This window comes from Schistocerca piceifrons, chromosome 1, assembly GCF_021461385.2.
Source record: "Schistocerca piceifrons isolate TAMUIC-IGC-003096 chromosome 1, iqSchPice1.1, whole genome shotgun sequence".
NCBI classification, from domain to species: Eukaryota; Metazoa; Arthropoda; class Insecta; order Orthoptera; family Acrididae; genus Schistocerca; species Schistocerca piceifrons.
This window is the reverse complement of record NC_060138.1, coordinates 829839000-829866269: the sequence shown is the minus strand read 5'-3', so window position 1 is coordinate 829866269 and position 27270 is coordinate 829839000. Positions and strand designations below refer to the sequence as shown.

The 27270-nt window shown below is 45.2% G+C and overlaps 1 protein-coding gene and 1 non-coding gene across 3 annotated transcripts in view; one reads left to right on the top strand and one right to left on the bottom strand.

Moving 5' to 3' along the window:
* The window catches only part of LOC124714599 (protein outspread), a 758909-nt gene that overhangs the window by 353660 nt on the left and 377979 nt on the right, over positions 1-27270 (top strand). The window lies entirely within an intron of this gene.
* On the bottom strand, positions 25154-25230 carry Trnas-cga. Its single transcript has one exon. It is a non-coding gene; the product is annotated as a tRNA-Ser (tRNA).

The following is a 27270-nucleotide window of genomic DNA, read 5'->3' as shown; positions in this document are numbered from 1 at the left end:
GAGCGGAAGACGGCCTAACGGTGTGCGGGACCGTAGCCCAGCTTCATGGAGACGGTTGCGAATGGTCCTCGCCGATACCCCAGGAGCAACAGTGTCCCTAATTTGCAGGGAAGTGGCGGTGCGGTCCCCTACGGCACTGCGTAGGATCCTACGGTCTTGGCGTGCATCCGTGCGTCGCTGCGGTCCGGTCCCAGGTCGACGGGCACGTGCACCTTCCGCCGACCACTGGCGACAACATCGATGTACTGTGGAGACCTCACGCCCCACGTGTTGAGCAATTCGGCGGTACGTCCACCCGGCCTCCCGCATGCCCACTATACGCCCTCGCTCAAAGTCCGTCAACTGCACATACGGTTCACGTCCACGCTGTCGCGGCATGCTACCAGAGTTAAAGACTGCGATGGGGCTCCGTATGCCACGGCAAACTGGCTGACACTGACGGTGGCGGTGCACAAATGCTGCACAGCTAGCGCCATTCGACGGCCAACATCGCGGCTCCTGGTGTGTCCGCTGTGCCGTGCGTGTGATCATTGCTTGTACAGCCCTCTCGCAGTGTCCGGAGCAAGTATGGTGGGTCTGACACACCGGTGTCAATGTGTTCTTTTTTCCATTTCCAGGAGTGTAGATGAGTTTCGCTATTTGGGCAGCAAAATAATGGAAGACGACAGAAATAGAGGGGACATAAAATGCAGCCTGGCAACAACAAGAAAAGCATTTATGAATAAAAGCAGTTTGCTGATACAGAATTTGAATTTTAAATTTAAGTCTTAGGAAGTCCTTTCTGTAGATTTGTCTGGGGAGAAAAATTTGAAGTCATCCACATGGGTACCAAAGGGAAATTGCTAAATGTGAATTACACGATAAGTCACACGAATTTAAAGGCTGTGCATTCAACTAAATAAGAGTAAGTTAAATTGTAATGGCCTCATAGATGATGATGTAAGGAAAGCAAACTAAAGACTGCGCTTTGTTTGCAGAATACTTAGAAGATGCAGCAAATCCATTAAAGAGACTGCCTACACTACCCTTGTCCGTCCTCTGCTAGAGTATCACTGCACGATATGGGATCCGTATCAGATAGGATTGACGGGGGACACCACAAAAGTTTTGTATTGCCGCGAAATAGGTGAGAGAGTGCCACAGACATGATAAGCGAAATGGGGTGCCAGTCTTTAAAACAAAGCCGTTTTTCATTGCAGGAGGATCTTCTCGTAAAATTTAATCACAAACTTTGTCCTCTGATAGCGAAAATATTTTGTTTTCGCCCATATAAATCGGGAGAAATGGTCATAGTAATAAAATAAGAGAAATCAGAGGTTGGACGGGAAGGTTTAAGTGTTCGTTTCTCCTGCGTGCTGTTAGTAGAAAGGTAGAGAAATAGCTTGAAGGTGTTCGATAAACCCTCTGCCAGGCACTAGACTGAGTATTGCAGAGTAGTCAGGTGGGTGTAGAATTACCCTAGTGACATGTGGATGATAAAGTTATTGAAATGTCATCCTACAGAAGGATGCTGAATATTAGATAAGTAGTTCTAACGAAGAGGTACTGAATCGAATTGGAGAGGAAAGAAATGACACAACTTGATCAAAGAAGTGATCAAGGAATCGTCAATTTGGTAATGATGGCACTGTGGGAGATGCTGAGAGGTTGTGAATTTTAGTGGTCGAGGGAGACTACAATAAGCAGGTACAGACGGATGTAGGTTGCAGTAGCTATACGGAGATGAAAACGCTGTTACAGATAAACTAACGTGTTGAGCTGCCTCAAACCAGTCTTCGGATTGGAGACCACAACGGAAACAACATCAATAACGGAGAAATAAAGTTTATTTCAATTTATTGATTATTTCGAGGGGTTTTTCGTCGAGTATCCTCTCTTTGAGACCAAGTTGTTGATGCCAGTGAGCACAGGAGCTATGATGATAAATGTTTTGACGGTCTTACTTCTTTACAAAGCAGGCTCATGTTCCCATGTCTCGCAGTAATTTTACGGGCTAACGGAACACTTCTAATTTTCGAGATCCCCTCCAGAGTACAAGCCTGGTGACCTTGAGCCCCCCTCCACAGAAGAGGGAGTCCGCAGGCATGTCGCGTATTCGAGCCGATGGCCGTACTCGAGCGGGGCACCGCTCGCTCCCCCGAGTGCTAAGCAACCGCTAATTTTAGCTGTTACGCAGCGTTCGACACTTGTCGGCGATGCGGCGCGGCGGAGTGCGGCTGGCCAGTGGAGACTGCAACAAATGGCCCGCGCAGTCAGATAGGCATCTCCACACGAGGCCCGCAAGCCGATGCTAATTTGGCGCCTTGGCCGGCACTTCCCTCTCTCTTGTTAATCGTCGCTGTACGCAGCCGGTGGCCTCTGCCCGAACGGTGGAGTCACTGATTTCTGTTGTAGGATAAAAGGATTCATCACAGAGATGTGCACTCAGATGATGATGTCAATACACTGAGGTGACAAAACTCATCAGATACCTCCTAATATCATGTCGGGCCTCCTTTTGCCCGGCGTAGTGTAGCAACTCGACTTTGTTATGGGCTCAACTAGTCTTTGGAAGTTCCGTGCAGAAATACTGCCCCGTGATGCCTCTATAGACGTCCATAATTGCGAAGGTGATGACGGTGCAGGATTTTGTGCACCAACCAATCTCTCGATTATGTTCCATAATTGTTGGATGGGATTCAGGTCTGGCGATGTGGGTGGCCAAATCATTCGCTCGGATTGTCCTGAACGTTCTTCAAAGCAGTCGCGAACAATTGTAGCTCGGTGACATGGCGCATTGTCACCCATAAAATTTCCATCGTTGTCCATGAATGACAACAAATTGTCTCCAGGTAGCCGAATATATCCATGTCCAGTTAATGATCAGTTCGGTTGGACCAGAGCTTCCAGTCCATTCTATGTAAACACAGCCCACACCATTATGGAGCCACCACCACATTGCACAGTGGCTTGTTGACAACGTGGGCCCATGACTTCGTGGGAGCTGCGCCATATTCGAAACCTACCGTCAGCTCTTAACAACTGGACTCGGAACTCATAGGACCAGGCCACGGTTCTGCAGTCGTGTAGGGTCCAGTCGATATAGTCACGAACCCAGGAGGGGCGCTGCAGGGGATTTCGTGCTGCAAGCAAAGGCACTCGCGTCGGTCGTCTGCTGCTACAGTCCATTAACGCCAAATTTCGCCAGACTGTCTTACCGGATACGTTCATCGTACGTCCCACACTGATTTCTGCGGTTATGTCATGCAGTGTTGCTTGTCTTTTAGCACTGACAAACGCCGCTACTCTCTGTCGTTAAGTGAAGGCCGTCAGCCACTGCATTGTCCGCGGTGAGAGGTAATGTGTGAAATGTCGTATTCTCAGCGCTTGTGCCATGCGTTTAGCTCCAAGTGCCATTCAGCATTCAAAGTATCTTCATTTCCGTCTTGCGGCCATAATCACGTCGGAAACCTTTTCACATGAATCACCTGAGTACACTGCCAATGCACTGCCCTTTTGTACCTTGTGCACGCGGTAGCACCGTCATCTGTTTATGTGCATATCGCTATCCCAAGACTTTTGTTACGTCTATGTATGATACCGTCGTTTTTAGCCCTTCAGGAGCTTGCATGTCTTAAGGAACACACACTGTCACTGACGATTACAGCTGCACTAGACATTACGAAATAATTGTTTCCATTTTGTCCACAATACTTCGACCACCAATCCAGCCGTCTTCTTCAGCTGCAACGAGCTGTGTTGTTAGGCGTATTCGTTGCCTGGATTCCAACCAGACTGGTTGATAAAGTATGTAACATGACTGGTACAGATCGCTTATGAATCCCATATCATTACAGTTACATTTCGTTTCATATACAAGGCGGGCAGTACTGCCCGTTGGGTGGTGACTGAAAGGCTCCTACGCGAAGTTGCTGATACCGGGACATGCCATTCCTACTGTGGAATTGCAGCAAGAAGGCTTTGTTAAAGTTCGGCGGCAATTCTGGGGTGGTCCCTAGAGCCTGCTCGGCGCATTCTGAAGTTGCAATTTCTGGGGGTTAATCTGAGACATGCGGCTGCAATGGTGCCTTAACCTCCAAGTGCCCACTTGATGTAGCAGGTATCTAATCAGTATGGATGTCAACAAGAATCCTGCGTTTCCATTCCCACTAGACGTGAGAAATGTAGCGCCTTCTGAAGTGTATTTTCTGTTCAGCCTATCCTGTATGTTGCCTCCTGTTCTAGACATTATGTGAGCCACGTCAATCTGCGGTAGAAGACCGTTCAAACTCAGTGTGAGCTTTAGACAATGTCTATGCATGTTTGTGTTCTACATCCGACGACTTTTGCAGAGTTTTGCTCTATTTTCATGATTCGAAGGACATTCCTGTTCGTTACATAGGCAACAAGCTATTGTCGCTCCTACAAAGACACTTAGCGTTGAATACAAACAACTTGACATTATAATCATTCGCTTCCTGTTTGACATCCCGCGCTGACTGTGCAGTTTGAAGATGTAAGTGTTGCTTTTTGTTACAGCTTCAGGTCTTAGTTTCATATCTCAAGCATCCGTACTCTGGGAAGCTCGCATTTATATGACTGTTTCTGCACTTTTGATGCAGAGTTCATTAGGTTATTTCTCTTGCTTATTTGAAAATGCAAATTGCGTAGAAGAGAAACACTGATTTGTTCTTCTTTCCGTCTTCCTAAAGATGTCAATCGAAGTCCCATGTTGTTAGCTTCTGTTTTTCATGTTAATTTTCTGTGTTTTTGTTTTCCAAGAGTAACATGCGAGTAAGATTCCATGTGGTTTTTAAATTTGCATAAATGGTTATTATTGTGATAACGATCCATTTATGAACCCTAATTCCTACCACTTCTTCCATGAGTAGGCGGCCTTTATTTAACAAATATAATCAGAAATTCATTGAACTATTCTTTCAATATAATTGTGTTTCTCCTGTGGGCAGTGGCCAAATTATTAATGAAATGTTGCACAACGTCCGAAGTTGTTTGGTGTAGTGACGAGTGGGTACAACCCGCAGGTTTTTATGTCGAAGCTCGAACCGTTCCTAATACAGATTGGTTCAAAGTGGAATTATGTCAAGTAATGGCATTACTGTCTTGGAACTAGTCTATTTTATGCAAAGAGCGCAACTCCATCCAACGCCACTAGTGAAAGTAATAACCCACCAAGTGACGTTATTGTGTTTTGATACATTACACACAATCAAAATAAATCCGAAAAACTATACAGTTACTATGCGCTGTGCGCAACTGGAGTACGGCAGCGAGTACTGTGACGTGCTCGAGACGCGGACGCGCTCTTCTAAAAACATTTTCATGGATGCAGTTACGTGGACGTTTTAACTGTGTCTGACTTGACTGCGTTCGAATGACGTAACTATATCAAGTCGTCTCATTTCAGAGCACAGATACTTCCGAAATAATACCAGTCAAATTTTGTTTGTATCCCCATGCTTTGGGTTACTGCTGTGCCACTAATTTATTAATACTGGTAGTGTGCATCAGCTCAGGTTGCACAGGTGTGATGAATGCTGGTCACAGGAAGACATTGGCTGTTAAATATGCCATACTGTGTGTTAATAATTACTGTTGTCGGTTGTTTTGGGGGAAGAGACCAAACAGCGAGGTCATCGGTCTCATCGGATTAGGGAAGGATGGGGAAGGAAGTCGATCGTGCCCTTTCAAAGGAACCATCCCAGCATTTGCCTGGAGTGATTTAGGGAAATCAGGGAAAACCTAAATCAGGATGGCCGGACGCGGGATTGAACCGTCGTACTCCCGAATGCGAGTCCAGTGTGCTACCACTGCGCCACCTCGCTCGGTATTTAATAATTACTCACTGTGCACAATGTCTGCCATATTATGTATCTCAGAGACCAGATATATGTTTTCCGGCGATAACATGTCACAGACGGGTCGGCTGTGTTGGAACATTTCAACATGCACTTGACAATGGCTTTAAAGCCAAAATCATACTTATGTAAAGTAAATAAACAATTTACGGTCAAACGGCGAAAATTTCTTTCAAATATTCTACATGATTGTGGTACCCTAGGAAGGAAATATGTGAAATTAAAGATCAGTAATAGAAATTCAAGCAAGGGATCTAGAATTTATGACAGCTAATTGAATTTGATAGAAAAAAATAATTACCTGGATGACTGCAGTAGAATGCCAAGACAATTATTTAAACAGCCCAACTAACTTTGTGCTGCGCATCTGATAATCCCGATAGTCCATTCGCCTTCTTTTCTTGTCCCTTTAGCCCCCTTTTCTGTATATGTTTCATCTGGGTATTTAGTCGACCCGACAGTAATGCGACCCTGGTTGGTATTAGTGAAGCACACGACGTAAATAACTTTAAATGTTGGTATTTTACAATTAAGTTCTCAGAGTTCCCGTGGTGCTTCCTTACAGAAGGCAAGTATCATGTTGCAGCTAGCAGTATTTAGAACGAGGTGAGTCTCGGAGGCGAAAATAACGAGCTAAAACGGTGGTAGTTGCTTTCTGCTCCTTTATTTTTATGTTTCGCCAACCTGCATGCTTGGCAAGGTTGCCGTGGTTCGTAAGTGGCTCCACAAGGGAACGGGCTGCGGGTGAGGGACCCCAGAGCCGGAGTTTCAATCTGCTTACGACCTCAAATTTCGCCGCATCCGCACGGCCGCCGCTCTTGTTGCTCCTGTATTCTCGGAGATATTCAATCACCGCACCCCGCCGGGAAATAAAAGCGTAAAACAAGAAGGCAGGACGAGAGAGAGAGACACAGTTGCAGGAGGAATCTGCCGGAGTCGGAAGAGGCTGCGAACGGAGTGTGGGCAAGCGCGGGCGCGGGCGCAGCTGAGCCCAGCCGCCGGGGAACTTGTTTTACATGGCCGCTCGTCTTTTTGGGCGCGCCGCCCGCCGCCCGCTGGATGCCAGTGTAATTGGATTCGTCTCCTGGACGCGCCAGCGCGGGGCACCCTCGCTGCCTCCCTACCTAGCGCAACGGCCACACGCAGCTAGTACTCTGAGTCGGCGGGATTCCTAAAGCAGATCACATCTTCTAGAAACCGGGTTCTCCCATTCTTTTCAGCAAAGGGTAATCCGCAATCGAATTTGGGAATTATAGCTTGCATTGGGAAATTCGAGCTTCCGTACACTTAGCTGAAAAGACTACTAGGAAATCCAAGATGTGTACACTCATTGGACTCGCATTAAGGTACTGACGGCGACGGTTATTGGGACCAAATTCGTGGACGTCTTCTTCATACATAAAATAATACATACAGAAAAAGCATTCGCAATTGTGAATATAAAACACCATAGGCTGTATATTGAAATGACATTGAAATTTTCTGCCGAATCGGAACCCGAACCAGGATTTCCCGCTTTACGCGGGAGGTAGCGTTAACCGCTTCGGCTATCCGTGCACGAATCACAGCCAGACCCGAAGTTTCTTATGTCGCCGCCCATGTGTCACAATCTGCCCTTGTGCAGAGCTTGTTCTTCGGAGCCGGCTGGGGTGGCCAGGCGGTTCTAGGCGCTACAGTCTGGAACCGCGCGACCGCTACGGTCGCAGGTTCAAATCCTGCCTCGGGCATGGGTGTGTGTGATGTCCTTAGGTTAGTTAGGTTTAAGTAGTTCTAAGTTCTAGGGGACTGATGACCTCAGAAGTTAAGTCCCATAGTGCTCAGAGCCATTTGAAACATTTTGTTCTTCGGATATGCATTCATGTCCGAAGGAACATTCCAGCATACTTTATAACACAGGCACTGCTGTTTGGTATGATTAACTTCAATTTAATTTGGAACTTATGTCAATCATCGAGATGAGTAAGAAGCGTGACTTCCGCACTGACAAATACGCTTTTGTATTTCGTCGTTGGGTGGAAACAAACTGTCTCCGAAAGTCACCTTGAGGAAATTTTTCAATGCGTGAAACAAATGCTGTGCCAGTGCCTGATGATCTCTGGCTGGAGGCTGACATCAAAGTATAAGTCTTCCCATCGCATCCTAAGGATGCTCTGTGGGCGACAACTATTTTGTTTTATGCACAGAGCCCAACTCGGTCCAATGCCAAAAGTGAAACTAATAATCCACCAAATAACGTTATTGTATATTTGGATACACTTTACACACACGTCAAGTATCCGTACATTCCTCGAACCATTGTGGTGTGAACTGCAGTCAGGAGGGGGTGGGGGAGAAGGACTCGCTTCGTCCTGCTGTAATATGCCACTTGGTACTCTGATCAAGTAGTATATGACAACAATATTTCATGGTAGTGCCACATTTTGACAAGCATTCAGTCGCCCCTCAACAACTAACAAATCACTCCTGTTGTGTTACCCAGTAATCCACCCCCCACACCCCGATTCCGCGGGTTAGAAAGGCCTGGAGAGTAGCTGGTTCGTCTACGGACATTTTGACATCGCTCTGATCGCTCCGCCGTCAAAAACAGAGAGCGGACTCACCTCTAAACACAACAGAATGCTACGGAATGTCCCAGTGACGGTCTCTCTCACCGTGTGGTGTGCTGTAGAGCCCACCTCGTCACCACTCGTTCTGTTGCCACTGCACCACAGAAAACAGTATGCAAGATGCGTAGCAAAGATGCTCCCATGTCCCTGAAGTCCAAAACATGAGGATAGGTTGCACGTTAACGTTTTATGTGCCACTATGTTTCGAACTCCACCTGAAAAGATCCAGTAGCGCTAGACACATTTAATAATTTCATGTGCACGCGGTTCCTCATCTGTAAAAACAGCTTTTTTTTAATACTGAAAATAAGCTTGCATAAGAATGAAACTTTGGACAGGTCACCCCATAGGCTTGGAGTACTCGGTTCACTCGCAGGCCTCTGGTACTACACTGTACACTTTCGCTGTGAGCGTATAGTGCGAGAGAGCTCACTGCGCTGCCTTTAGTTCCACGCGGTATTAGATGTAAAAATACGCGTAGTCTCGTAAATGCATTACGAACTGCACAAGACGCGCGCAAGCTGTAGCGCATGGCACGGTGTCTCGGCATCTGTCTTCATTCTAAAGCGCAATCCGCTCACTGCGGCGTTTGCCTGGTTGAGATATACGTTCGCACGCTGGAGCGTTTCGGCAACTACCTACTTTGAACGAACGGGACAGTTGCAACTGTCCGCGAAAGGGAACAGCTTTTATTCGACAGGTTGACCTAGCCAGTTGCCGAAATTCGCCCGCTAGGAGTGGCAGATGGGAAAGAGAACTCAACACAATGAAATACCGGACTATCATTTTGTCAGTGATCGGTCTAGGTGTTCATGGAGTAAAACTACGCATTTTCGTTCAGCTCTACAGGTCATCTCTTTCCTACACCTCACTGCGATTTAAGTGTTTGTGGACATTTTCGAACTAATTTTGTCCGCTTAGCGCCCCATTGGCCATTGATACTTTGTTACTTTTCTAGCTGCATCTCCGTGTTTTTGTGCACCACTCCTTTCCGCCTGATACTTTACATATCACCCCCCTCCCCCTCCCCTCAACAAGACCCGTAGTTTTCTTTATTGTATCCCGGTCCTTCCGTTCCACTTGAAATCTTTTGGGCTCTTTTTTAGGAATTGTGAGACAAAATATCGAAGGTCTGCTGTGACACTATTGTAGCGAAAGGAAGACTAGTAGCGTTCTCGCTTCCCACGCCCGGGTTCCCGGGTTCATTTCCGGCGGGGTCAGGGATTTTCTCTGCCTCGTGATGACTGGGTGTTGTGTGCTGTCCTTAGGTTAGTTAGGTTTAAGTAGTTCTAAGTTCTAGGGGACTGATGACCATAGATGTTAAGTCCCATAGTGCTCAGAGACATTTGAGCCATTTTGAGGAAGACTAGCACCTCTTAAGGAGTTGAGAGCCTTTTTCAAACTGAGTACAACAGCTGTTTACCACAAGATCCTAGCTGACGTTGGAGTTTGTAAGCGTGTGAGATTATCTGTCAAGAGCAATTAAATGAATGTTAACTTGTCATTTTTGTAGACCATACTTCAGCAGTTGTACTAATCCGTACCCGACAATGTACTACAGTACGTAGTAGATAATAGCGGTCGATAAGCTGCTCGTATTATACGTTAAATTTGGGACTAAACATAACTGTAGATTTAAGCAAATGACGACTTCGTGCTATAAAATGAGTGAGAGGCTGTAGGAACTGCTGATTGCAGTCATATGCAAAGTCGCACGGAAAGTGACAGGCTGGTAGGACGCAAAACACATTGTAAAACTAAGTTACATTATACTGCATGTCCGCTTTTTTACTGCAATTAAATTTCTTTATCTTTAATAAACTCTACGTTACTCGCTCAGTCGCGAAATAAAGCAAGGTGAAAAGAAGTATTAGTTTAAAAAAAAGTTAAAGTCGTAGAGTATTGTTTGGCCGTATTGGTGAGATATTCGGTTCACAATGTCACCCACACGTAGCTAAGGGTGTGAGTTGTGTATTACACATTTTTGCTGAGTGTGGTTGGTTGTGAAGCTTGCCCAATGTGTTTCAGTGTCTTTTTCGTGTTGCTGATGGCACTGAGAAAAAATGGAGAAGGCGCACAGAGCTCCGCGACCCCACTCGAAGTACGAACCACCGTCAACAGTTGTCACATGCCATCACTCGAAGAGACACTGCAAGGAAATTTAGCCCAACACACTAGCGTAGTGACTGGTGATTAGGAACTTTAGGCCTCCACCTTTCCTTCTCTGAGGCTCTATTAATCAAATGCTGTGTTGCAGACATAACAAGGAAAACAAATACGATTGAGTCACGAGTACGAAATGACTCTGTATCGTCGTGTTGGTGGGGCACAAATGTGGCTTTTGGCGGAAATTTGGCCAGTGGCGGTTCTGCGACGCTTTCCTGTGCACTTGGCTCCTGCCTGTGGACACACTTTCTCCCTAAGCGCCGCCCCGAATGGGGGCCGATCGCGCACTTTCTTCCGCCTTTCGTGGAGCCGTTGGGTGCGCCCAGCAAGCGCAAAAAGCTCAAAAGTGGCGGAAGTCAGTCTCTCTCTCTCTCTCTCTCTCTCTCTCTCTCTCTCTCTCTCTCCCCCTCCCTCTATGCTAGCGCGCGCGCGCGCGCGCGCGCATGTGTGTGTGTGTGTGTGTGTGTGTGTGTGTGTGTTCACTCTAATCCGGGACCTTTGTCTTTCCCGGACAATTGCTCTACTGAGTGAGCAACCCATCTTCCAGCTTGCGAACTTCACAGAGAGCAGTAGCTAAGCTACGTCTCCGCAGTAACCTTTCTTTCAGGAGTGCTAGTCCTGCAAATTAGGCAGAAATTAGGAGAACGTCTGAAAAATTATTTCTGTCTATTGTGGAACCTTAAGTTGATTCCCTATTTCTAGGTTTCCAGGTGGCTTTTGACATGGTTCCTGAGAATTGGCTTCTAATAAAAATGCGAGCCTATGATGACGGTGTCTCAGTTGTGCGACTGGAATCGTGATCTTCTGTCAGAAAGGTCACAGTTCGTAATCATCACGAGAAATCATCTAGCGAAACTGAAATGCGACATCGTTTGAAGACGATGTTGTCGTTTAGTGTCTAATAAATTCATCAGAAAATCAAAACCAATTGCAGTGTGCTTTAGACAACATACCTACATGAAATGGAAGAGTGCCCATTGACCGTGAACAATAAAAAATGTGAGGTCGTTACCAAGAAAACTAAAAAAAATCAGTTAAATTTCCGATAGACCATAAATCATTCACGTTTAAACTACTTACGCAATATAATTACAAGTAAATTACACTGGAAGCATTACAACCTCGTTCAAAACGATGTGGGGAAAGCGAACCAAAGACCACGTTTTATTGTCAGAGCACTTACAAAATGCAAACAATGTCCTGTAGGGTGATATGACCATCGTAGTAAAATAAGAGAAACCAAACTGGCACTGAAAGATTAAGCTGTTCATTTTCTCCACGTGCCACTGGAGAGCGAAACGGTAGAGAAATAGTCTGAAAGTGGTTCTGTGAATCCTGTGTCAAGCACATAAGTGTGAATTGCAGACTAATCATGTAGATGTAGACTGCACTCCGATCAGAGAGTTACGGCCTCAAGAGCGGTCGCTCCCAGTTACACTTCAGTCGACAACATGAAACTGCCTGGACTAGTGGCCAAAGTAACGATTTCACTGCCCTCTTAGTTGATCAGTTGACCCGCATTCGTAATGGCGGTTGAAGTGTCAAGACGGACACGCTCTCTGTCCATCAGACTCTTAGTAGGCCAAGTATCTTTCCTACGTGTTAAGAGGTTTAGGAGTAATACACAGCCACCTGAAACATCTTGCTCCATATTTATTAACGTGTAAGACGCGAAAGAGCAGTCTTGGTCCACGGTGCTACAGTTTGTTGCTGCCTGAATTTCGTGCTGTCCTGTTTTGTTTTCAGTTCTGTTTATCGGCTCGGCTATTTGGCGGAAAAATGTTTGGCAGCTTATTTGGCGTTGAAAATTAGATGACACAGGAGGCGTTCGTTATCCATTTCGAGTAAAACGTTCCTTCGTCTAGTAAACAATGCCATCTTATCTTTAGTTTCGTACTTGGCATTTATTTCGCGCACATTCACTGCCTATCTTGGTAGAGACTTTGTAATCCTGCTGAATTCTGAATAATGCCCTCATCTAGATTTACATGGATGCACTGCAAATCACATTTAAGTGCCTGGCAGAAGGTTAATCGAACCACCTTCACAATTATCTATTCTTCCAATCTCGTATAGCACGCGGAGAGAACGAACAACTATATCTATCCTTATGAGCTCTAATTTTCCTTATTTTGGTGATCGTTCCTCCCTATGTAGGTCGGCATCAACAAAATATTTTCGCATTCGGAGGAGAAAGTTGATGATTGGAATTTCGTGAGACAGTATTTGTTCCATATAGGAGACTATTAATGTATTAATTTCCGATTTTAAATTACATTTTTTTCTTCTCCTTCTCCTCAGACTGAAATGGCTGAAAGTGAGAAAAGAAATGGGAAAGAAATGAAATGAAGAGTTCATGCGGATGGCTGTGAGGAATGTCATGTTTAACAAAATGACGGCGAGTAAGGCGGCTGAAGCGTTTTCACCAATTAAAAAAGAAAAACATCGCCACCTAAGAGAAGAGATTAAAAGCGGATAAAATAAGGTCTGAAACGGAGCCGAAGAAAGACGAACTTGTGTTGTGTGCTCCAAAATAAAATAACCACACAAAGGCTGGCCGTGGAAAGCCAATTACAAAGCGGCGAAGAAAACTAGGATTTACTGAAAGTAATGGATCAATAAAATATACTGAAAACTGCATTACGTGTTTAGAGTCAACTGAAGAAAAAGATTGAGTGCTGTGTTTGAAGTGTGGAGGCTGGACACATGTTGGATGTGTGGATCAGGAGAATATTTTGTGTTTCATTTGCAATGTCTGTAAAACAGGGAGCTAAACATTGCTGAACTCCGCTGAAGCTGTAACAATGAGTTCTCATGCTTAGGTGTTTTGTTATTATTCAGTAAGTATCAGTGCAGTGAATAATTAAAACCCGACACCATTACAGAGAAGACAATGGCCGAGATTGCGTGATGCTTTCTAGAAACTTTCTAATTGTAGCTCTTTCACTTTCGATGTAATTAAGTACTATAAATAAAATATGAAATTCATTACACTTTGCTATTCACAGAACAAGTCTTGAGATAAGAGAATGGTATATTAGCATCCCGTTTAACTACCACAGTTACACGATGATATCAAAAAAAGCTTAATGCGGACGATACTGTACGATTTTCCCTTATAGTATAAGCCCTGTCCGCTGAAATTCATACGTAAATAAAGATAATTTATGTAGTGGATGGAATTCTTATTTTCATTTCTTACGTCTCTCGACATTTTTAAAAACGTGTGAGTGTTAAAGATTGTTTCCTTTCCATTATTTATTTTTTAACGTGATTTTTGTGTATAATGTACATGAGATGAATGTTTATTTTCGCCTTGATTGCCTTGCCTTTAATGTTGCATTCTGTTAGCGAATCTTCTACATGCAGACAAGCCAGCTCTCTTGAGTGAGGTTTTCAGTACCTTGCACAAATAGTGCGATGTGAGGTTGATACAGCTCTTTAATCCAAACTACTATTTTCAGTTTGCCTCTACATTTGAGCTCGCTCTTGATTTTGATGAAAGTATGTCGATTAAAACTTGACACTATTGTAATTTTTTAGAAACTTTAAATGTGTCTTGAGTACATTGCGGAAGTTGAAAGTGCTTTTCAAGTTCTTTCTCTCTGTTGGCGAAAAAATCTGAGATCACCATAAATCAAAGGAACGCGTCACTGGTTAAAATCATCCTTTTCCCAACATTGTAAAATTTGTGATGGACGTTAAAGTTCATTGGTCATACAGTGTAGGCTTTCACGATCGGTATTGTCTTCGCTTAAAACTTCCGGGCTGATAGGCCGTGGTCGATGTACAGGGCGTTTCAAAAAGAAAGAGCAGATTTCAAACATTTATTTCTCAAAAACTACAAATGATAGAAACACAATTCAAACGTTTCTTGTCAGAGAAAGGTTCAAAGTTTTTCAATGGTCCGCGCAGAAGTTCCATGCAAATCCGCAGTGGCGCTGGCGTTTGTTTGTAGGAAAATGGCGACGACACCACAGGAACGATCATTTTGTGTGCTGCAATTTGCAAAGTTAGAGTCCATTGTTGGTGTGCAACGTGCATTCCGCCGTCAATTCAACAAACAGCCGCCTCGTCATAAGCAAATTTATGAGTGGCATCACAGATTCGTAGAAGATGGTTGCATCTGCAAGCGAAAAAGCACGGGTCGTCCACGCACATCGGATGAAAATGTCGAGCGTGTCCTTGCAGCTTACGAAAGGAGCCCTAGAAAATCCACGACACGGGCAAGTCACGAACTAAACATGTCTAAAACAACGGTATGGCGCGTTCTGAGTAAGCGTCTGCACATGAAGCCGTACAAACTGCAGTTATTGCAAGCATTGCGTCCTGACGACCACAACAAAAGGTTCGAATTTTCAACTGCAATTCTACAGGACATGGAAGAGGACAATTTTGCCGAACGATTAATTTTTTCAGATGAATCAACGTTTCACATTTCTGGTAAAGTTAATCGGCATAACGTACGAATTTGGGCGAGTGAAACTCCGAGGGACGTTATTCAACATGAAAGAGACTCACCAAAGGTTAACGTCTTTTGTGCAATTTCGGTAAACAAAGTTTATGGACCTTTCTTTTTCATGGAGAAAACTATCACAGGAACCATTTACCTGGACATGTTAGAAAACTGGCTATTTCCTCAACTTCAGGAAGATTCAAATCACTTCATCTTCATGCAAGATGGCGCCCCACCACACTTCTCTGAACCTGTACGACGGTACCTAAATAACACCATTCCAGGACGGTGGATTGGAAGAGCAGGAGCACAAGATCAATGTCATCGTCTGTGGCCTCCCAGGTCACCAGACCTTACTCCCTGCGATTTTTATTTGTGGGGGTACATAAAGGACTGTGTTTATGTCCCACCTATGCCCGCTACTCTTCAAGAGGTACGACATCGAATTGTTGCGGCCGTGAATTCGGTAACTAAAGACCAGTTGCGTCGTGTGTGGCAAGAAATGAGATACCGGTTTGATATTTGTCGTGTAACAAATGGTGCTCATATTGAGGTACAGTTTTGATATTTGTTGTGTAACATTTGGTACTCATATTGAGTGAAGGACCGTTGGAATTGTGTTTCTATCATTTGTAGTTTTTGAGAAATAAATGTTTGAAATCTGCTCTTTCTTTTTGAAACGCCCTGTATAAAACTCTCCCCTGACGTTTCGTCTGCGCCTGCAGGAGACATCATTCGAGGTAAAGCGGCGAACTGTTCACTGACAGCTACAGCTGGACGTTTTCTTCCGTAAAAGCCGCTTTGAAACAATACAGGTACACGATCGGTGCATATGCGCTATAGAGTGTTTCAACGTTAAGAAATAGTTGACACTCCAATCTGATCTTCTGATACAGTTATCGGATGCATTTTCTAAGCAGAGTGATGAGAACGGGTGATACGTTCTTATTTACTTCCACACATTTATTCCGTACACCATCATTTTCGTCTTTGTTAATGAAGCTGCGAATGGTGCAGTGGTTCAAATGGCTCTGAGCACTATGCGACTTAACTTCTGAGGTCATCAGTCGCCTAGAACTTAGAACTAATTAAACCTAACTAACCTAAGGACATCACATACATCCATGCCCGAGGCAGGATTCGAACCTGCGACCGTAGCTTTCCCGCGGTTCCGGACTGAGCGCCTAGAACCGCTAGACCACCGCGGCCGGCGAATGGTGCAGGGGAAAAACGTTAGTTAGTAAGCCTTCGTAAGTGCTCGAGGTTTTTTTTTTTTTTCAACTCTTCTTTTACACTATACTATCAAAATTTTGACAGTTACCTTCTCTGTGATACACAACGTGTTCATTACGTTGTCTATTATTGGAGCTTCATGATCATGTTGGAGACGCTCTCCCGCCTACGAAACAAACCAGTGACGTCATAAACCTTCTCTATATCCTCCTACTAATCCTACCTGATAAGAAATAAAGACTGACGAGCATTAATTAAGAATCGTTTGAAGGAGTGGTCTCTAAGCTACCTCCTTCATCGGGTGATTCAGAGTTCATTAATGCACGACAGTCGGTTTGTAACAATGAACGTCTTTATGATTCTTCATATTTTACGTCTGCCAGTACAATAACGGATGTTGTGTTGCGCCCACTATAAGATTTAGCTCGATCTTTTCTACGTCAAATGATAATATAGAGTGCAGATGGAAAAATTCGAGGGTCAGCACAAGAGGAATGTTGCGAGTGCGTCCCGTCTGTGGAAAATTCTGCTGTTCTTGGGAAGCTGCTACACCGGCCACAGAGATGAGACAGCGTTCGCAGAACAGAACGCTCTTTCGGGAATTCATTAGTGGCTCTCGATCTCTGCCGGAGCATGCGCAGTTCCTCGTGCGTCCTCAACTGACGCTGCAGCCACAAGCCACGATTACTGCCCCCTCTCCTCTCCACCTCTCTCTCTCTCTCTCTCTCTCTCTTTCTCTTTCTCTTTCTCTTTCCCCCTCCCCACCTTTTATCGTGTACTGACACACATGTTCCACTCCTGTTGAAGCAGTTCACGGGTAGAGTATTTATGAAGTCTTCTTCTTTTTCGTAGCCTTGTGCCGTTATCTTCACAGAGTCGGCATGTTAACCTGTAGTTAGCAATATTAGTGTTATATAGTGACCGGATGCCCTTCCTGCCGCCCCGCTCCACCCAACCTTCCCCCCTTAAAGGGACGGAAATTGTGTGCCCCGTTTGTTAGTGTTTAGTGTTATACATGTGGAAGTGTGGAAACGTTTTCGAAGTGTTTGCGGATCGTGTAAAAGGCAGTATATAGGAACAACCCGGCATTCGATCCGGATCCGAAGAGGCTCTCCGAACCACAGAAGCGGCTTTCTAACGCGCGTCTATGCGGGCAGGTCACAATTATTTATGAAGTAATTTCTGAAATGTTCATAAACTCTCATAACTCAATTATCTCTACCAATTATTAATTGTGAAATAGTAATCGAATCCTTAATGGTCGAGTAGAGTACTTCGCGTTAACATAGACATTAAAATTAAAAAAATCCGAATAATAAGTGAACAGGAGGAGTGAGGGCTATAGCGTTATAGAACATGTTGCACAACACCTAATACCCGATTAAGATTGAGAGAGAATTTGTTCCCGACTATATTTTTCGACTCTACGCTGCGAACAGCATCAGTTCAGTGAAGGTTTTGGAAATGCCGTGTGGCTAGGGCCTCCCGTCAGGTAGACCGTTGGCCTGCTGCAAGTCTTTCGAGTTGACGCCACTTCGGCGACTTGCGTGTCGAAGGGGATGAAATGATAATGATAAGGACAACATAACATCCAGTCCCTGAGCGGAGAAAATCTGCGACCCAGCGGGGAATTGAACCTGGGTCGTTAGGTATGACATTCCGTCGCGCTGACCATTCAGCTACCAGGGGCGGACAGCGAAGGTTATTGAAAACACGATGGAACACTCGGAAAACACAACGAACGGAAATTATCAGCGGCAGTCTTAAGCAGCACCAACATTATCTTCCATCATCAATCCACGAACATTCTGTATCGATATAAAGAATACGTGAGATATTTTTAGAAAGTAACGTGTTCTGCATTCAACTGATCCGCTGAATTAGTGCAGCGCGCGTAATTCTGCTTTTAGAAAAGCACATCGCGTGACGCAGGGCGCGCGTGCGTAGCTGGGATAATGGCGCTGTTGTGCGGAACAGTGTCTGCTTGTGGACGGGCCGGCACGCATGAGCTGCAGCCAGGGGGGAGGGGGACACAGTTGGCGCATACCAAACAGCGCAGCTGTTCAGAGTTGTTTGGGAATTTTCACTAAAATTTTTGCTACCAAACAATGGAGACATCAGAGCGAAGTAGGAATAGAAATAGTACTGGGGAAATTTTCGTCTAGATAAATGCACTGTGTTTTTGTATGTAAAGTCAGAACCTGGGAATGAACGAGTAGTCCTGATGAAGAGCACTCGTAACAGTGGCCGGTACATCAGTCCATAGAACAATATGACGACGGGGTCACATACCGGGAAAACGTTTATGGAAACATGAATATCATTCTCAAAACGTTTTTAAATTATTATTTTGATTTTTGTTTAGCAGCCTCTTGTCGCATTTGTCTTAACAATAATTAGCGCTTTTCTTCAAATTTTAAACATATTCAGATCTAATTGCGGAGCAACCGGTCAACTTTATGTGCCGTGCGCATTCTTCATATTTCTTCTAGTGAGTTGTGGAGGCTGTGCACACCCACATAAAGTTGCCCCATTGCTCAGCAACTATCCTAGATCACATGATGTTCGAAATTTGAACTAAACCAATAAGCATTATAGAGACAAATACGGTGATAGAGTGCGAAACAAAAATTAGAATAATAATTCAGTTGCCGCCGAGTTATCTCGACTTGACATAATGTCAAGCTTTCATACATTTAAATTCGATTTCAGAAGGTTTTTTTAAATTCAGATACTTGCCTTCTCAATAGAACTCAAGAATTAATTCTAAGTTTCAGTACTATTAATGCTCTTCAGCATATAATCTGTGAGATAAGAATAGGCAGAACCTGTGCGAATACCGATGTTCCATAGGTACTCAGATACGGCATCGGTATAACAGTGTTGTAACAGTTAAGCTAAACGGACTGACAAACTTGGTAATAGTTTTATTTTAATCGAATTAAGTTGGGTGATGCTGAGGGAATTAGATTAGGAAATGAGGCACTTAAAGTAGTAAAGGAGTTTTGCTATTTGGGGAGAAAAATAACTGATGATGGTCGAAGTAGAGAGGATATAAAATGTAGACTGGCAATGGCAAGGAAAGCGTTTCTGAAGAAGAGAAATTTGTTAACATCGAGTATTGATTTAAGTGTCAGGAAGTCGTTTCTGAAAGTATTTGTATGGAGTGTAGCCATGTATGGACGATAAATAGTTTGGACAAGAAGAGAATAGAAGCTTTCGAAATGTGGTGCTACAGAAGAATGCTGAAGATTAGATGGGTAGATCACATAACTAATGAGGAAGTATTGAATAGGATTGGGAAAAAGAGGAGTTTGTGGCACAACTTGACAAGAAGAAGGGACCGGTTGGTAGGAGATGTTCTGAGGCATCAGGGGATCATAAATTTAATATTGGAGGGCAGCGTGGAGGGTAAAAATCGTAGAGGGAGACCAAGAGATGAATACACTAAGGAGATTCAGAAGGAGATAGGTTGCAGTGAGTACTGGGAGATGAAGAAGCTTGCACATGATAGAGTAGTATGGAGAGCTGGACCATACCAGTCTCAGGACTGAAGACCACAACAACAACAATGACAATTGTAAAGATGCTCAACAGTTACACATGTAAATTTCATAAGGGAGAACGAACAACCAGATATACGTACGCAGTGAGCCGTTGGCCTATGTAACTGGAATTATGCAGAACTATGCTGTACCAATACTCTCTGTTGCAGACCTGCTGAGTTTAAATTTAATAACAATTTTTTGCGTTTGTGTCAGCGTTCAGTAGTCATACAGCAGTTGGGAAGCGTACAACGAAGAGAAAACTGGATTTGCAGCTGTGAAGGCCGCTAGAGCGGATGCCCCGGTCACGGGGCTGTGCGCGCGGACTGCGGGTCCGCTCAGAGGACTGGTGGAGCACTCCGGCCTACGGCGCATCTGGCGGGCACCTGCGCCGTTGTCACAGATAACATTCCGAACACAGCGCTGATGGGGCGCCGCGTCCGGAATGCCGTCCCACGCCAGCTAGCAGAGGCCTCTGGCCCCAGTCTGGCCCCCTCCTCCAGAACTACTCCATACTGTTCACTGAGTCGGCATGTTCGGTCTACCGCAAGTAACACTACATTCCGCCTGTCACGAGACTTACTCTTGGCTGCATCCGTGATCACGATTGCCATGGGCTCCATTTATCCGAGTAAGCAATGTCACTGCTCACTACACCTTTCGAAAGACTGAGTTCCTTCAGAATCGAACACCTTTGCAAGTGCGTCTTATCCCGTAGTTTGCTGATGCACTAAACTGGTGTTGATAAACTGCTGTATTTCATAGGAAACTACTGATAGACAATGACAAAGTGATTCTTATAATTTCTTAGAACGTTATTTTATTTGTAGCGCCGAAAATTTTTTGCAGCTTGTAAAGCAAGTTTCATTTTCAATACAAGAAGGACCCATTGAACAGCGAATGAAATCAGTAGTAGTGAATATTACTGTTTCTACACAGAAGGTGTTGAGAGACGGACAGTTACCGTAGAGGACGATGGAGAGAAATATACTTCATTTAGCAAATTTTCCTTAATCCCAATGTGAGAAATACGGAATACACTGTCTGATCAAAAATGTCCGGACACCTAATAATGGATATGAGGTATATCCAACGTTCACCCTTATGACGTCTTGAACTGCGCTTAGGACCTTCTAATAACTTGTGGAATGTCTGCGGAGGAATCGTCATAAAGAATGGAAACCAGAGATGATAGTTAATTTGGTCGCTAGGATCTGGAGTTAAATCGAGGTTATAACTCATTCCAAATGTTTTTTATTTGGCCGCGCGAGGTAGCGGTGCGGTCTAGGGCGTCTTGTTACGTTCGCCCCCCCCCCCCGCCCCCCCCCCCCCCCCCCCGTCGGAGGTTCGAGTCGTCCTTCGAAAATATATATATAAATGTGTGTGTGTGTGTGTGTGTGTGTGTGTGTGTGTGTGTGTGTGTGTGTGTGTGTGTGTGTGGTTGTTGTCCTTAGCGTAAGTTAGTTTTTAACCTAGATTAAGTAGTGCATTAGCTTAGGGACTGATGACCTCAGCAGTTTGGTCCCATAGTCCTTACCACAAATTTCCAAAATTCGTTCTATTCGGTTCAGGTCAGGACACGGTGCACCCTAGTTCATTTCACGAACGTTATTGTCCACAGACCATTGCCATACAGATGGTGCTTTATGAATGGGTGCAGTTTCATGCTGATAGAATTATCGTCTTTGAACTGTTCCTCTGTTTACAGTATGCAATGCCGTAAAACGTGTTAATACCCTTCGGTATTAAGCGTTTTCTTAACTGCAATAAGAGGACCGCACCCTAACAACGAAAAACATCACCGTCACCACCACCTCCCGTCTACGTACTTCGCTGTTGACATTACTCCTTACGGCAAGTGACAGGTAACGTGCTCCAGGAATTTGCCAAATCCAAACCTTTCCATCGGATTTCCATAGTAATTCATCGCTCTAAATCACTCTTTTTTTCAGTCATCCACTGTCCAGTGCTTCCGTGACCAGGTCGGTCGTGCTCGATGTATCTCAGTAAGCTGTGTCACTGCTCATATAAGAGCCTCCTTACAGTTTAGCTGTGGCTGTCTCTTCAATTCACAATCCCAGCAACAGCAGTCAACTTGTGCACATTTAGAAAGGTTGAAATACCATCACGAATTTGTTACTCATCTGACATCCAATGACCAGTCACTGAGCGCTCCTGAGCGGCTCATTCTCCTGCTGGTGCTCCTCTGCTGACAACGTAATATTCACTGCCTCCCTCTATTGTGGTGGATTCGTCTCTTGTGATATCAGTGGTCAACTCTGTATCACATAGGACTGTCCGAAAGCTTTCGGTCATATTGTGTTGAGACTAAGCGTTTAGTGTTTTCTGAAGGGTTCGCTGCTTTCCGCGTGCGATTATACATTTGCACGTTTAAATTTGTATCATCATTTAATTGCGTCAGAAAAATGACTACGAGTAATAGCCGTGCTGTGTTATGACTATATAGTTCTACTGCACAGGGGTCCCATGTTAGTGTAGTGTGATATTCAATTCAACGACATGTATTAACAGGATCAGTAGTATACGAAGAATAATCAGTACACAGACAGCGAAAAAGTAGCGCCGGTACATGGCGGTAGCGGATAGCGAGGGAGCAGGGCGCTACGCGAGACACTCACATGTTTGTTTTTAGGAAAACTGGCGCAACCCGTTGCACCTTGACTGACCCGCTAAACCCCTCGACCTTAATTCCGTAGAAAATGTCCGGGATTGTTTGGTACAGTGGGTAAGAAATAGTAATCAACATAATAACTATTTAGTCCTTGTACGAAACATAATCATTGATTGGCTTCAGCTGGGTACAGCACACCCGAAGTAACTTGTGGGTTCCCTATCCTCGTGGAACTGAGGCTCTCATGAAGACTAGAAGCACGTTACGCTGTGTTAGCGGTCTGAATAACTTTTGGTGGATTGTGTTTATACGAGGGGCATTCAATAAGTAACACAACACTTTTTTTAAATCTGTGTTCAATGCGACGGCCTTACGCCACCTCCCAGGGAGAGCCTGTACGCACGTACCACTCTAGTGCTCGACGTCAGAGCCAACGTTTTGCTGCCTCAGTACCCTCGCCCTCATCCACATACTGCTTCTCGCGGAGTGCATCCTTTGTTGAGCCACACAGAAGGAAGTCGGACGGTGCGAGATCCAGGCTGTAGGGTGGAGGAGGAAAAACAGTTCAATGAGGTTTTGTGAGATCGTCTCGGGTGCGCAGACTATTGTGAGGTCTTGCGTTGTCACGGAGAAGGAGAAGTTCGTTTGTGTCATCTCGAATGAGAGTGTCCGCACGTTTCAACATTGCAGGAGTCCCAGTTGTTTGCGGCCGGCCGGCACGCGGGAGATCAGACAGATTTGCGCGACCTTGTTCCGGTGATGACGGACACCTCGTTCAACGACTCACCGCACTTTTAATTACTGTCATGTCTCTGCAGACATTCTGCAAGTGGCTATGAATATCTGCGATGCTTTGGTTCTCCGCCAAAGAAAACACAGTGACAGGTCTCTGCTTGGAACGCAAATACATTATAGATGCACATTTCGAAGACTACGAATAGCGCCGCTAGCTATCGGAACTTCGTGAAACCATAGGGACTCCGCTGTGGCCGAGCGGTTCTAGGTGCTTCAGTCCGGAACCGCGTGAGTGCTACGGTCGCAGGTTCGAATTCTGCCTCGGGGATGGATGTGTGTGATGTCCTTAGGTTAGTTACGTTTAAGTAGTTCTAGGGGACTGATGACCTCATATGTTAAGTCCCATAGTGCTCAAAGCCATTTGAGCCATAGCGACTCCGCATTTTTTGAACCGGAACTGGTCTAGAGAAAAAAAAAAGATACGTTCTGTTACTTACTGAACACCCCTCGTACTGCAGATTAACGTTTTTATGTGCTGTAGTCTGTAAGTATTGAGTGGTAGAGAAACAATGCAGATCTAAAGCTCTGGGTTTCGATCCTTGATTAGCCCTGGAGCTATTATCTGGTCTCTTACCACTTTTCACCTCTATCAGCATGAGAAATGCCGAGTCGCATATTGGTTTGGAGTCTACGTTAAACTGTTGGTCCCCCTGTAACTGGCTAAGTAAGTAAATTCAGAGGTTGGGGAAAGGCAAGGGCATAACGCCTCCAATAGGATCATGCCTCGTAAAGTTAGCTGGTGTTCAAACCAATATTGTCCAAAATGTGTGTGAAATCTTATGGGACTTAACTGCTACGGTCATCAGTCCCTAAGCTTAAGCTTACACACTACTTAACCTAAATTATCCTAAGGACAAACACACACATCCATGCCTGAGGGAGGACTCTAACCTCCGCCGGGACCAGCCGCACAGTCAATGACTGCAGCGCCCTAGACCACTCGGCTAATCCCGAGCAGCAAACCAATATTCGTGCTGATGACAGCTTTACCTCATTTTGACTAGAAGTGTGATATTCGGGAGATACGTCGATAATCGACAATGAGAGAATGGCAAATACGCACGCAAGTCGAAATAGAAACATGTGTTATGCCAGTCGTATCAGAAGCTTGTTTCGTGTGCAAAATGACGCTTCGGCTCAGGTTTTAGTTTTTCATGTAATTTCGTGTTTCGTTGCGACGTGTCAAAGGGTCTTCCTGCGAGATAGCGAGAAAGGAAGGCGGAAGAGGAGGAGGGCGGAAGAGAGGGTTGTGAGGAGGGCTGAGCATCGCACCGGCGCCGCAGGCGGCCCTCGCTGCGGTAATCACAGGTGAGGCGAGGGCGGGCTTCCATTGGCAGCTCCCGGCGCGGCGTGAAATCCCGGCTCCGTGCCTGGCGATCGCGCGCCGCAAAAACAAACGGCGGCGTTGCGACTTCATCTCGGCGCCAGCCCAGCCCGGCCGCGGCCGCACGCACCGCCAGTCCCAGCGGCGCAGCCACCCAGAGCGCCATTGTGGAACCCTTCTCTTTCATCCCGCCTGCGTCCAATCCTCTATCCTCCCATTCACACTATGCACCGGCAGAGATTGCTCAGTCGCTGTTCCTTAACGCCGCTTTGAATGCCGGTCGTAGAAGCAGCTCCCATTTCTAGCAACTTTGTTCTCGAAAACAACGGATCGCCCTCTCGTCGTACTGAATAGCACGGCTAGGTCATTATTTCTGCAATGGGTGGAACTACTTTACAGCAGCTATCTGTTCGACATCTACAAACGTACTCTGCAAACCACCAGCGGCGCACTGTAAGTCGTTCCATTTCTCCCAGAATGAAATTTTCACTCTGCAGCGGAGTGTGCGCTGATATGAAACTTCCTGGAAGATTAAAACTGCGTGCCGGGCCGAGACTCGAACTCGGGACCTTTGCCTTTCGCGGGCAAGTGCTCTACCAGCTGAGCTACCCAAGCACGACTCACGCCCCGTCCTCACAGCTTCACATCTGCCATTATCTCGTCTCCTACCTTCCAGAGCTGTGAGGACGGGGCGTGAGTCGTGGTTGGGTTGCTCAGTTGGTAGAGGACTTGCCCGCGAAAGGCAAAGGTCCCGAGTTCGAGTCTCGGTCCGGCACACAGTTTTAATCTCCCAGGAAGTTTCATATGAGCGCACACTCTGCTGCAGAGTGAAAATTTCATTCTGGAAACATCCCCCAGGCTGTGGCTAAGCCATGTCTCCGCAATATCCCTTCTTTCAGGAGTGCTAGTTCTGCAAGGTTCGCAGGAGAGCTTCTGTAAAGTTTGGAAGGTAGGAGACGAGATACTGGCAGAAGTAAAGCTGTGAGGACGGGGCGTGAGTCGTGCTTGGGTAGATCAGTTGGTAGAGCACTTGCCCGCGAATGGCAAAGGTCTCGAGTTCGAGTCTCCGTCCGGCACACAGTTTTAATTTGCCAGGAAGTTTCATTCCCTTTCTTGTTCCATCCGCCAATGAAACAAGGGAAAAACGATAGTCTATACGCTTTCGTACGAGCTCCCATTTCTCTTTTCTTCCGATCCGTGTAAGGGATGTTGATGACAGCAGGATCGTTCTAGAGTCTGTTGCCAGTGCTGATTCTCTAAACCTTTTCTATATTCTCCCCTCTAGGTACTCCCATTTAAGTTGTAGCATTTCTGTAATACTCTCGCATTGGTCTTCTTATTCTCCTTGCTGCATAGGTCTTCAACCATCAGGTTGGTTTCCAGCAGTTGGCCGTGCATTTCTATCTTAGGACTTCCTCTTTGAGAGGGGTATATAGCAGCTGGCACCCTCCATGATTTGGTTGGTGTATTCTAGTTTCGGTCTGCCTCTTGTATCTTTCCTTCCACTGTCCCTTCAGTGATACTGTCGATGATACCATCATGTCTCAGAAGATGGCTGGGTGATCGATTACCTTCAGCAGACGAGGCTTCTCTTCCTCCACTCTGCAGAGCCTATCTTGTATAACCCGGAAATCGTCGGTATTCTGCTGTACCGTGTGGAAGGCCACAGGGAGCACGTCCGTATGTCACCACTGACTTCTAGTATCAGCGGCACGCAGTTGACGTCACCAAGTGTAGGTGCCTGAAGATAACATTGTTACAACGTTGAAACTAGTTGCCAAAATGAACTCGACACATTAAATACAGCTGGGGAATTTCTTCATTTTTAATATAAACTGCTCTCTATGGTCGTATCCTGGTTATTGGTCCACGGTGTTGTATAGCGTCTAACGCCTTTCAGAAATCTAATAAGACATGCAAGGGATCATAAAGCGATCAAGATCTACAAAAAGTTACAAAATATTTCTAAACCAGAATGTCGGTCGATTTGATGATTAGTGCTGCGGGTGAAATGTTGTGTTAGATTAGTTTCCGCAAGATAGGAGAGAACATATGTTCAGTGACGTGCAAGTGCTCCACGTACTTTTAGTCTCATTGTTTTTTCTGTTCTTCAATATTACACAAAGTAATTACTGGTGACACAGCTCATCGAACGTACAGGCGCCACATGAAATCCAGCTGAGTGATATCTCTTTCTCTCATCGGACCCTGTCGCTTCGCAAATTTCACCCGCTGTCATGACTGGTTTCGCTGTTGCCCAAGTGGGCTATTACTGTACACCCGTTGAGACAATGTTCAGTGGACGTCTTACAAAGTGCAAACTCAATGACGTTCATGGTTAGCAAGAGGTAAGCGATAAATTCAGAATAACATTAGTTGTATAGTCCGTACTGTGAACAAATGTGCAGTATGTGGTCCCAAGACGAGAGAGGGAGAGAGAGAGAGAGAGAGAGAGAGAGAGAGAGAGAGAGAGAGACGGAAATTAGATACCGTTGTTCTTTAGTTATGAAAGTATTTTTATGCTTTTAATTTCGATGTAACTTCCCTCGGTTTAATTACTGATCTTTATTAACGTAGCTGTGACCTCTAGATGTGTTAATTACGCGGAGAATGGCACCATGACCGCAAGAATACCTCACCGGGAAGGTAGTTGGC